This window comes from Terrapene carolina, unplaced genomic scaffold (genome assembly GCF_002925995.2).
Source record: "Terrapene carolina triunguis isolate 2854851 unplaced genomic scaffold, T_m_triunguis-2.0 Scaffold235, whole genome shotgun sequence".
Taxonomy (NCBI): Eukaryota; Metazoa; Chordata; order Testudines; family Emydidae; genus Terrapene; species Terrapene triunguis.
Window position 1 is genome coordinate 3,881,645 of NW_020664586.1, and position 13,219 is coordinate 3,894,863.

Below are 13,219 nucleotides of genomic sequence, written 5' to 3' on the forward strand. Positions count from 1 at the left end.
TCCCCAGACAGGTGGGCTACTTTAAGAGGGGAAAAGGCATCTTTCCCATCCAAATGCACTAGACCAGCCCATCAACTAAGTGATTGGGCAACAAAATGGCAAATGAAATTTAATGTGGATAAATGTAAAGTAATGCACATTGGAAAAAATAACCCCAACTATACATACAATATGATGGGGGCTAATTTAGCTACAACAAGTCAGGGAAAAGATCTTGGAGTCATCGTGGATAGTTCTCCGAAGATGTCCGCGCAGTGTGCAGAGGCGGTCAAAAAAGCAAACAAGATGTTAGGGATCATTAAAAAGGGGATAGAGAATAAGACTGAGAATATATTATTGCCCTTATATAAATCGATGGTACGCCCACATCTCGAATACTGCATACAGATGTGGTCTTCTCATCTAAAAAAAAAAAGATATACTGGCACTAGAAAAGGTTCAGAAAAGGGCAACTAAAATGATTAGGGGTTTGGAATGGGTCCCATATGAGGAGAAATTAAAGAGGCTAGGACTCTTCAGCTTGGAAAAGAGGAGACTAAGGGAGGATGATAGAGGTATATAAAATCATGACTGATGTGGAGAAAGTGGATAAGGAAAAGTTATTTATTTATTCCCATAATACAAGAACTAGGGGTCACCAAATGAAATTAATAGGCAGCAGGTTTAAAACAAATACAAGGAAGTTCTTCTTCATGCAGCGCACAGTCAACTTGTGCAACTCCTTACCTGAGGAGGTTGTGAAGGCTAGGACTATAACAGCGTTTAAAAGAGAACTGGATAAATTCATGGTGGTTAAGTCCATTAATGGCTATTAGCCAGGATGGGTAAGGAATGGTGTCCCTAGCCTCTGTTTGTCAGAGGATGGAGATGGATGGCAGGAGAGAGATCACTTGATCATTGCCCGTTGGTCCACTCCCTCTGGGGCACCTGGCATTGGCCACTGTCGGTAGACGGGATACTGGGCTAGATGGACCTTTGGTCTGACCCGGTACGGCCGTTCTTATCACATCCATCTAAGCCCAGCTCCCAGTCTAGAAATTCCTCAGCTTGGTGATTCTCTAAGAGGAAGTGGCACTGTCAAGAATTGCAACGGGAAAATTGCTCTACCAGATATGAAGCAAAACCTGTCAGGGGACACAGCCTAGCAGCTTTGTTCCAGAGCTTCCAACAGGGAAAGCTGGCTGAAAAATGGGAAACTGTTTAGAGAAAGATTCCACCAGCATTTCTTCACTGGAAACCCGTTTTGACAGAAGACTGCTGACCGCTTCTGCTATCAAGGATGCGGCCCATCAGGCCCTGGTTCAGGAGAAGGATGAATGTCTCTGGAAGAACAGACCACCTCTACTGAGCAGGGAGTTCAGTTTACAGGGACTAGTCTATTCTTCGCCCCCCTGCTACCGCTGCCAGTTGTGATCTTGCTATAGACACAGATGTGTCCACTCGGAACGGGATTGAGGGCACCTGCTCAGTTCAGAGATCACTAAACAGCCATTAGTCATCATTGACCTGAGTTGGTTTCAAACAGATGACCCAGCTCCACAATCACTACTGCCTTTAACCCTCAACTGCCATTTTGCTGCCCCTATAAAGGAAAGCTGCAGCCATTGTACTCACCCAGCAATCCGACAGCTCGGCTGGTGGAAAACACTGCACAAGAACCACCGATTGTACTGCAAATTAAGGCGTTTAATTGAAATGGGCACTTTTAGGCCTCCTACTGGTGGCAATAGGGCTGCCACCGCCAAGTGAGCCTCTATTGGTGAGAGCAGCAAGCAACATGGGGTCCAATGATTAACAGATACCACTCTTCTCTACACAGCACCTCCTATGGGTGTCTCTTAGGACAAGCTCCGGCCAGAGGTGGAATTGGTCAGGCACAGTCCAGCCGGCTCATCACAAAGGACCACGAAGAAAGTAACACAAGAGAAAAGATCCCGACAGATCCAGAGGGAGACACCATGTTGCCAGCTCTGTGTATCAACGTCAGCTATCAGACACTCATTGTCGTCCCAGATCCTAAGCTCCTGATGACTCTGCAGCCAGCGCAAAAACTAAATAGTTATGCAAAGCATGTGTTAGGCTGGCGTACATGCAATCATTTCGCAGTGTGGTCTAGAAGTTCAGGGACATGGCAACTGGGGCCCTCTCCCAGGAGAGGCTTGCAATTTCCAGAGAAGACTGATATCGATAATAGCGCCGAGTCAAAGAGGCAATCAGATGGGGTGGGCTTGGGAAAGGAGCGGGAAGTTCCTCTTCTGATGCAAGCAGTGAATTCTGAAATTAAGCCCAGAAGGCTAGAGAGTGTGCTGTGTGTATTATACCATAATGCAACTTTATTTTGTCTTTCACACAAACTCGAGCCCCCAGGTACCATACAGAGCAAGTTAATAAACAGCAGCCAAGGGAGAGAGGAATTAAAGAGGGAAAGACAATGAAGGGAGAGAGAGGATTTAACAAGAGGTTTGCCAAGGGAGGGAGAGCTGATAAAGGGGACTTGGTAGAACTTGCTGAAAAGATGCACTATTGGACCCGAAGTGACAAGGTCAGGCAAAGGGGAAGCTGCTGCTCAGTGAGTGGAGGGTGTGCTGCATGCCGGGACTGGATTTCTAAAGATCCTGCTGCTTGCTTGTGAGCTAAGGAGTAATCCAGGCCTCTTTTCTGGGGAGGGCAGCAGAACAGCAGTATCTGGAGGGCTGCCTGGGTGCGAGAGCCCCATTTATGGCAGAGAGCGTGGGGGCACACACATTCTGCTGTCTTCTCTTCTCCTTCCCGTGTGGGTTCACATAAAGATCCTGCATAGACTACTTCAGCCACTGAGTTGACGTCACTTCCACCAAGCAGCTCTGCAGCCTGCCTAGTTATCTATGGTATTTATCATCACAGTAGTATTCCAGCACCTCAGTCCTTAACTTATTCTCAACACCCTGTGAGGTGGTGAAGGATTATCCCCATTTTGCAGATGGGACACTGAAGGCAAGAAAGATCAAGTGATTTGACATGGTCAGATAGGGAGTATGTGGAAGAGCAAGGAACTGAACAAGGGTCTCCTAGATGCCAGGTCCAGGGTCAACCACAAGACCATTCTTCCCTTCCTCTATATTACCTCTCCCCCCCCTTCCCCATCCCAGCTACTTGGCCCAGTCTCTAGCTTTGATGCCTTTAAAAAAAAAAAAAAAGAAGACCTTGATCCAGCAGCAGCAGCTAAGCCAGTGAAATGGCAGATTCTGACAGCAAGACCAAATTAAATCCCTTTCTAAATGTACATGAACACTTTCCCTGCTTCTCACTCACACAATCGGATGGCTGCAGCGGAGGAGGAGGGGCAGTGCGCTTTGGGCTGAATTACAGCCTCTCTCCCTGCGAAGGGAAGTGTGCTGCCAATCAGGCAGGAGGAATGCAAGTCTTCAATCTATAACTGTGCAAACACTAATGCTGCAAAAGCTAATTTTACAGAGTTCCACTCTATGGACTCCTCTTTGTCCCAGAATTCCTCAGCTTGGGAGATTAACAGTATAGAGAGGAAGAAAGAGAAGTTATTTTAAAATTCAGCATAAAACTCTCAGACTCAATGAGCTAAAAAAATTATTGGAAAGTATCAGTTTGTGGGGGGGGGGGAAGGACTCAAATAAACAGAAAAATAATTGAAAGAATGAGAAGAAAGTGTAGATCTGCCACTCTAGAAACACCAATACGTGCTTTCATTTTCAATCTCGTCTTCATGTCCCTTTGGAGCTCACTTACTGTCTTCCCGAAGCCCATCCTGTTCTCAAAAAAACAAAAACACCATTCCCAACTCCAGCTACCTTCAACCCTCCTCGCTGCCAATCGTTTGTTTTACTCCTCCATACCACATCAGAATTTGCTACCTCACTTCCAAACGTAAGGATAATTCCCTAAACTAACATAACTGAGGACCGAAAAACTCAATACAGTTTGCTTGAGTTAATCGTTGGACCTGCACCAACAGCCCCTAGCCCAGAACTCTTCAGGCTCTCAATCCTCCACACTATCTACATAGGTACTTATATGGCCCCGCCAGCCATCGTGGCTGGGCACCTCACGTAACGTATGTATCCCCACACACTATTAGCTCCATTGCACAGACGGGGAACTGAGGCACAGGAAGACTAGGTGACTTGCTGAAGGTCTCACAGGAAGGCTGTGCAGAGCTGGAATTTGAACCCAGGTCTCGAGAGTCCCAGGCCAGCCCCACCACTAACCACTCTCCTCCCACCCAGAGCCTGGACTATAGGGAAGCCAGGAGGGTCCCAGGGTTAAGGCACAAGGCCTGTGGGTTAGACAATGTAGCATCCATTCCTGGCTCACTGCGTGGCCTTGAGCATGTCACTTCTCTTCGCTGTGTGAGTGGGGATAATGGTACCTCCTTGGTCCCAAGAGGGGCTTTCATGCACATAAAGCGGTTAGAGATCCTCAAATGCCAGGGCAACGGAGGAGGACAACAGCGGGTTTTGACTTTGAAACCCCCTTCCCAAATCAACACCCCAGGTGTTGATGACAGTTCAGACTAATCGAGCTTGCACAGGAGAAGGAGACACATACACTCCTGCAGCAAGGAGACGCAGCAATGTCTTCAGCAGGAGTTCATTACGCTTGTTTATCTTCATTTCGTCGGTAACAGATGAACAGCATAATGGCTCTGGCTTTCCTGGATGCCATGAGCCCAGAAACACCCTAATGAAAAATAAATGTATTTACAGGGAAACGTCAAAACAGCCCAAGACAAGTCAAAGTAATGTGCCTGCGATAGGAGTGAGTGCTTTTATTTCATCGCCCCTCCATGGCCTTCAAGCAGATCACGCAGCGGAGAGAGATAAATATTTTAAATAGCGACACTTTGGCGATGCACGGTTGTGCTAGACAAGGAATAATTAGAAAATAAATTACTTTTTTTTATCCCGGCATTTCCAAACATTGAATGAATTCGATTATTTGACAAACTCCAGGGCCATGCCAGGTTTGTCAATGCTGAGGGGGTCCTACGCAATCGGGGGTGCTCGAATAAATAAAAGGCTAGGGAAATACAAACAAACACAGTTCAGAGAAAGTGCTTAATATCTGCCTGGCAACTTTCATAAATCTAAAAGATTTCTGGATTCACACCAACAGTCTGGTCTAAAAATAGCTTAATCTCCTTGAGAGCAAAGGAGCAATCATCAAAAGCAGACACACTCTCCCCCTCTGCGCACACACATGCACACTCCAGCAGCCACCACGCTCAGACATACAACTTACCCTCTAGTTAATTTTCAGACACTTTCACTAATTCTGTTCTGCACAAGTTTGCAAAGCCATGTGCCAAACTGCTGGACTGAGCAGAGGGCACTGGAATGACTTAGAACCAACCATCCTTCTACAGTTTTGGAAGCCAATTTGCATACATGCAAATATGGTTCCCTAAATCCTAATTAATTATACAAATTTATGTGTATACGGTATGATGAATACACACACTATTATTGTGCTGAGAAAACACTTCACCTCTTTGGAGGAGAATATTGATATTTTAATTTACCAGTTGTGGGGATGGTATCGCACACCAGCCAAGGTATAAATCACCCTACTAAGTCAAAACAGAACATGTGATGCCCTGTACTTCTAGCATATCTGCAGAGGTTTTCACAGACTCCTGGAATCATGACACGCTTACGGAGAAGGCTGTATAACACAGAAAGGCGCCATATAAATACATGTATTTGCATCCTATTGATGTCATCATGCTATTTATAGAATGCAGACACTATATATGCTATAGATATGCAAACAAGCAAGCTCTGGTTCGAACAAATTAGTTGAATAAGGACATGATACGAAGCTGGCTGGCTTGGGCTGAATCTGGATGGCTTATATTTCCGAATAAAAAAAAAAAAAGCATGTTAAAAAATGGAGCAAAGCAGCTGGAGTGAACTGGTGAGTTGCAATTGATTTATTGGCTTAGCAGGCGGTGTTAGTGAAACTGACAGTGTTAAAGGGGACAGGGAGTTCCTGAGTCCCAACATGTCTGTGCTTTAACAGCCCCCCTCTGCACACCGGCCTCAGCTCCCCTGGCAGCAGCACTGCCTCTGGGCATGCTGGAGCAAAGGCAGCAGTGCCATGGGGAACCTTTCAAGCACTGATCTCCAAGCTAGAAGCTGCCACAAAACCTTTAATGGAGCAGTAATAGGTTGGCCACACCATCTACCAATGAGAATGCTTGACATGTGTCCATACCATTGAGTCATTACAGTCAGCATATCTGTTGCATGCAAATAGCTGTAGAAGAACGGTTTAGTTATTTATGATGTATGATGGCCCTGCTTAAGAGTTATCTGACCCAGTCTGTAGCTTAGCAATTAGTTAGATATAACAATCTTTAAATAATTAAGCTAAATTATTACCTAATTTCTTCAAATATAGCCTCTGCACAAGATTTCACTTAATTTTAACTAGCTGAAAAGTTTGAAGTGTCTGTGTTACTCCATTGTTAAGATCATTCAAGACCTAGAAAAAAAAGAGTGAAAGATGCTACTTTTCTGAAAGGATCCAGTTATTAATTAATCCACAAACATATCCCCAAACCAGTATACACACTTTCTCCCAGAAACAGGTAAGAACCCAGAAGTCCTTACTCCAACTCCTATGCTCTAAGTGCATGACACACTCTCCGTTCTGGTATTGTGCTGGGAGCAGATTGTGCCCTAACTCATTATTTCTTTGTTTTCCAGCATCTGTATTTACAACAATGCCTCTGGATGGGTCAGTGTCTGGGGACTAAACCTAGGACTTTTAGGATGCACATCTATTGCTTGAGCTATAGGTCCAGGAGCAGATGCCTACCCCATTTTATAGGATTTACCCACAAGAGAGGGAATGGCCATGCTGTGTCAGCATGAGTTACACATTGTGAAGAAATTCAGTTAAGCAATCTTAACTCTAAGTTATAAGAGCTTTTTGTATGTGGAGACAGATCTGTGAGCTCACAAAGATACCAAAAGGAGACTGATTATGCACACGGGTCCATACAGAGTGACCTCAAATTGCACCTGTGGCTGAATGAGCAGCCATTTCAGTTATCAGGAGCTTGATCTTGTTCTCAGATACCAGAATTACAGGGTATTTATCCCAGTGTGAGTTCCTCCAGATTTACAGCAGCACCACAGAGATCAGAACTGGTCCCAAGTATCCTTCACATATCCTACCTTTTCCTTCCAGATTCCTCTGAGCCCCTGACTCCTGTAATAGATGTCTCCTTTGCGCATGCATGACTCTGCTAAGCAAACACTCTCCCCTTCATGCTATTCTCTGCCTACACCTCACTATTGCTCAATCCATCTCAATCTGTCAGCATTTCCAGCCTGAAACCTGCCACCCAATCTAGCCTGGCAGGATGCAGACAGCAAACACTGGAGGCCCTTGACTTTCTGAGATGCAAATACAGAAGGGAAAAAAAAAAAAAAAAGACAGGATCTAATTTTCTGATAGGAGGACAAGAACAGCTACTGACCCCTCCATCTAACAGGCATGGGCACAGGCCTATTCAGAATGCTCCAACTGTGCACTTCTTAAAACAGATCCACTTCATAACATTGCATAAGTGACAGTGGGGCTGGAGAGGAGCAGAAAATGAAAAACAAATGGGGAAAAAAACCACAGTGCCCTATTCTGTGCAGTAGACCATAGCTGTAAAGCGAAGGGTGCCTGCACTGCAGCCACAGAAACAGCTCTCACCCTGCTGCTGACACAAGGGAAGGAAGAAGTAGTAGAACCAGGAAAGACTTTTGGGCTCCAGGGAGAGATCTGATGGAGGCGGTTGGTCTTGGAGACTCCCAGTGCCACGTCTTAGGGGAGAAAGCAGAGGTGTTTAGTGGAGCCTGCAAGCTCTTCTGGACAGGTACCATGTCTTTGTTTATCCTCGTAAGGTGCAGAGCAACTGGTGGGAGCCCAAAAATAAATAGTAATACGACTGATGCTGGAGGTCAGACTAGAAAGAACAGTCTGGTAGTTAAGGTGTTGGGATGGGGTTCAGGAGGCCAGGGTTCAATTCCCTGCTCTGCTACAGACTTTCTGTGTGACTCAGACTCTCTGTGCCTCAGTTCCCCATTTGTAGAATGGGGATAAATAGCAGTGACCCACCTCACAGGGGTGTTGTGAGGAGAAATACATTCAAGATTGTGAGGTGCTCAGATTCTGCAGCAATGGGGTACATCTAGGTACCTTAGATAGAGAACCAGACTACAGAGGCACCAGTGGTGTAGAGATGAGGGGATAGGATGAGCAGAGCACCGTGATGCAAGCCAGCTGTTTGGGTGAAATAGCAAGTGCAGCAACCTCCTAGACTTCACAAGCTCTGCCAATTTTGAGAAAACAGCCAGCGAGGTAGGAAAGAAGCATCAGATACCATGGTGACAGGCAGAATATAAGAACCTGAACAGAACAGGACAGCTTTCACTTAATTCTTTGAAATAATCCAACATGTAACTTTAGCATGTAATGTTGTAGAGGGCCTGGGACCGAGGTGGATCAGAAGCGTTTTAAAGAGCGCAGTATTAATGTACTCAAAGACAGAAATTCTGCCTCGATTTCTGGCTCAACGTGGCATAAATTATAACAGAATTTGGCCCCAGAGGATTTGTGAATAGATCCCCAGGAGAAATAAAGCAGGATAAAACAATGAAGAGTGTGACTAGACAAGCAGACATAGTGAAACCTAATTAAATGGTCTCCTCAACTAGGCTGTCAATCTAGAAGAGTACCCTCTATGCAAAAGATCCAAATCATAGAAGAGGTGGAAGTCAGTGCCAAAAGACCTTCCAATACCAGCGAGACACCATTTGATGATAACAGAGTAGTAAGCCAACCCTGCAGCCAAGGACAGAAGACAAAAATAGGAAACAAGAACCTTCCCTAGACATCTGCGATGGACCCTCAGGGAGAATGAAACATTCCAGGACCAAATGCGAGGAGCTTTTAACTATATGACACTGCAGCAGGAGTTTAATTATCCAGACATTTGTTGGGTGACAATATGGCTAACCAAGGATCATCAGTGAGAATCAGAAGCTACACAGAAAACAAGGTCATGCGGCTGCTCTCCCTTCTGCTGTACTAATCCTCCATTTACTGCAGTTACACTGCATATAGCTTACCACCAGACATGGAAGATGGGGAGATAAGAGATGCTGCATACAGAGAAAGATCATGGTTTGAAATCTGCTCCACTTACCGGTGAGTAAGGCATGAGGTGAGGATGTACAGAGAGGAATTCTCGGTACCAGACAAATAGGCACACAAGTTATGAGAGGACAGAGAAACAGGAAGGGACAGTACACAGACAGAAAGGGAGAGAGAGATCTATAATATCATGGCATCTATGACAGAAGCAGGAGGAGGGAAAAACCCAGAAGGTTCACTGTGGTTCAAAATTTATTCCCAATCTGGCCCAGGTTTATTCAAAACTTGGCAGACCATTCAACAGAACCTGCGATCAGTCTGTAGTTAGTCAAACACAGATGTGATACCCGACGGATTTCTTCATCAAACAGTCACCAAACCAGTAAGAGGGGATACCATTTAGATTTAGTATCGGTGAGGACCTTGGTTCGAGTGATCATGACCTCATTCAGTTTAAACTAAATGGAAGGATAAATAAAAATAGGTCTGAAACTAGGGTCCTTGATTACAAAAGGGCAAATTTAAAGGAATTAGTGAAGTGTGGGGACTGAAGAACTCAAGAAGCTGAATGTGGAGGAGGGTTGGAATTACTTTAACTGAAAATTGCATAAGGTATCTGAAGCCCGCATTCCAAGCAGAGTTGGACTTTGCAAAGGAATTAAAAATCAACAGTAAAAAAGATTCTTTAGACACAAAATAAAAAGAAAACAACGGAAGAAGTGGGACCACTAGGCACTGAGAATAGGGGGTGTAGATTAAAGATAATCTAGGCATGGCCCAACATCTAAACAAATACTTTGCCTCAGTTTTCAATAAGGCTAATGAAGAGCTATGGGGTAATGGCAGGGTGGCTAATAGAAATGGAACCAAATTGGGGGGGAGGGGGCAGATAATCTCCACCCAAACATATTAAAGGGACTGGCACATGAAATTGCAAGCCCAATAGCGAGGATTTTTAATTAATCCGTAAACTTGGGGGTCATGCCCTATGATGGGAGAATTGCTAATACAGTACCTATTTTTAAGAGAGAAAAAACTGATCCGTGAAACTATAGGCCTGTTAGTTTGACCTAAATTATATGCAAGGTCTTGAAACAAATTCTGAAAGATAAAGTAGTTACGGATATAGAGGTAAACAGTAACTGGAACAAAATACAACATGGTTTTACAAAAGGTAGATCATGCCAGTCCAACCCGATCTCTTTCTTTGAGACGATAACTGATTTTCTAGACAAAGGAAATGCAGTAGATCTAATCTACCTGGATTTAAGCAAGGCATTTGATACAGTTCCATATGGGAAATTGTTAGTTAAATTGGAGAAGATGGGGATTAATACTAGAACTGAAAGTTGGCTAAGGAACCGGTTAAAGGGGAGACTATGACGGGTGTGACAGAATGCTAGGTATGAAAGCCTGAGTCAGCACTCTGTTCACAGCAGCTCCAATCAGGCAAAACAGATTGGAGCTGACTAAACAGAGCTGTGCCTAATTTGTGGGTGGGGCAGGGCAGAAAGGCTAATTAAGCCATTAGCCAGAGCCCACAAATAGGCACAGGAAGGAAGTAAAAAGCGGGGGAAGCAGGCAGTAAGAGGGAGAGAGAGAGAGCATTTTTAGCAAGCGGGGAGAGCAATGTATGCTGTGAAGGTGGCGGGACTCCTTTATAAATAAACTGCACAAGGTGTTGGACCAGCACAAGGGTCTCTGTGTGGTTTGTAGACGGAGGAGGCCTTGTTACATTGGTCATACTAAAAAAAGTGAACTGTCAGGCTGGCGGGAGTTCCCGAGGGACTGGCCTTGGGGCCAATCTTATTTAACATTTTCATTAATGACCTTGGCACAAAAAGTGGGAATGTGCTAATAAAATTTGCATATGACACAAAGTTGAGAGGCATTGCCAATATGGAGGAGGACTGGAATATCATACAAGATCTGGACGACCTTGAAAACTGAAGTAATTTAAATGGGATGAAATTTAATAGTGCAAAGTCATGCACTTAGGGACTAACAAGAATTTTTGCTAAAAGTCAGGGACTTATCAGTTAGAAATATCAGAGGAGAAGAAAGACTCAGACTCATAGACTTTAAGGTCAGAAGGGACCATTATGGTCATCTAGTCTGACCTCCCGCATGATGCAGGCCACATAAGCTGACCCACCCACTTTCCCTTAACTCAGCTGATGAAGTCTCCAGATCGTGATTTAAAGACTTCAAGTCGCAGAGAATCCTCCAGCTTGCGACCCCTGCCCCATGCTGCGGAGGAAGGCGAAAAACCTCCAGGGCCTCTGCCAATCTACCCTGGAGGAAAATTCCTTCCCGACCCCAAATATGGCGATCAGTAGAACCCCGAGCATATAGGCAAGATTCTCCAGCCGGATCCTCATTTTACCAGCGATGGCACGTTATTGCCTAATTGACTAAAATCACGTTATCCCCTCAAACCATTCCCTCCATAAACTTATCTAGCCTAATCTTGAAGCCAGACAGGTCTTTTGCCCCCACCGTTTCCCTCGGAAGGCTGTTCCAAAATTTCACCCCTCTGATGGTTAGAAACCTTCGTCTAATTTCAAGCCTGAACTTCCCCACGGCCAGTTTATATCCATTTGTTCTCGTGTCCACATTAGTACTGAGCTGAAATAATTCCTCTCCCTCCGTGGTATTTATCCCTCTGATATATTTAAAGAGAGCAATCATATCTCCCCTCAGCCTTCTTTTGGTTAGGCTAAACAAACTGAGCTCCTCGAGTCTCCTTTCATACGAAAGGTTTTCCATTCCTCGGATCATCCTAGTGGCCCTTCTCTGTACCCGTTCCAGTTTGAGTTCATCCTTTTTAAACATAGGAGACCAGAACTGCACACAGTACTCCAAATGAGGTCTCACCAGCGCCTTGTATAACGGAAGCAGCCCCTCCTTGTCCCTACTAGAAATACCTCGCCTAATGCATCCCAAGATCGCATTAGCTTTTTTCACAGCTACGTCACATTGCCGACTCATAGTCACCCTGCGGTCAATCAGGACTCCGAGGTCCTTCTCCTCCTCCGTTACTTCCAACCGATGCGTCCCCAGCTTATAACTAAAATTCTTGTTAGTTATCCCTAAATGCATCACCTTACACTTCTCACTATTAAATTTCATCCTATTACTATTACTCCAATTTACAAGGTCATCCAAGTCTCCCTGCAGGATATCCCGATCCTTCTCCGAATTGGCAATACCTCCCAACTTTGTGTCATCCGCAAACTTTATCAGCCCACTCCTACATTCGGTTCCAAGGTCAGTAATAAATAGATTAAATAAAATCGGACCCAAAACCGAACCTTGAGGAACCCCACTGGTGACCTCCCTCCAACCTGACAGTTCACCCTTCAGTACTACCCGCTGCAGTCTCCCCTTTAACCAGTTCTTTATCCACCTCTGGATTTTCATATCGATCCCCATCTTTTCCAATTTAACCAGTAATTTCTCATGCGGTACAGTATCAAACGCTTTACTAAAATCGAGGTATATTAGATCCACCGCATTTCCTTTATCTAGAAAGTCTGTTACTTTCTCAAAGAAGGAGATCAGGTTGGTTTGGCACGATCTGCCTTTCGTAAACCCATGTTGTAATTTGTCCCAATTGCCATTCACCTCAAGGTCCTTAACTACTTTCTCCTTCAAGACCTGGTGGATTGGTTGGTCATTGGATGACTATGAGCTGCCAGTGTGATGCAGCCATGAAAAAAAAGCTAATCCTAGGATGCATCAGGAAAGGTATTTCCAGTAGAGATCGGGACATGTTATTGCCATTATACAAGGCATTGATAAGATCTCATCTGGGACGGTGTGTGCAATTCTGGTCTCCCATGTTTAAGAAAGATGAATTGAAACTGGAACAGGTGCAGAGAAGGGCTACTAGGATATCCAAGGAATGGAAAACCTACCTTATGAGAGGAAACCCAAAGAGCTTGGCTCATTTAGCCTAACCAAATGAAGGATTTGGGGAGATATGACTGCTCTCTATAAATAGATTAGAGGGATAAACATCAGGGAGGCAGAGGAGTTATTTAAATTA

At 44.7% G+C, this 13,219-nt stretch overlaps 1 protein-coding gene across 1 annotated transcript in view; it reads right to left on the reverse strand.

The window, feature by feature from the left end:
• The window catches only part of CACNA2D2 (calcium voltage-gated channel auxiliary subunit alpha2delta 2), a 585,144-nt gene that overhangs the window by 520,986 nt on the left and 50,939 nt on the right, over positions 1 to 13,219 (reverse strand). The window lies entirely within an intron of this gene.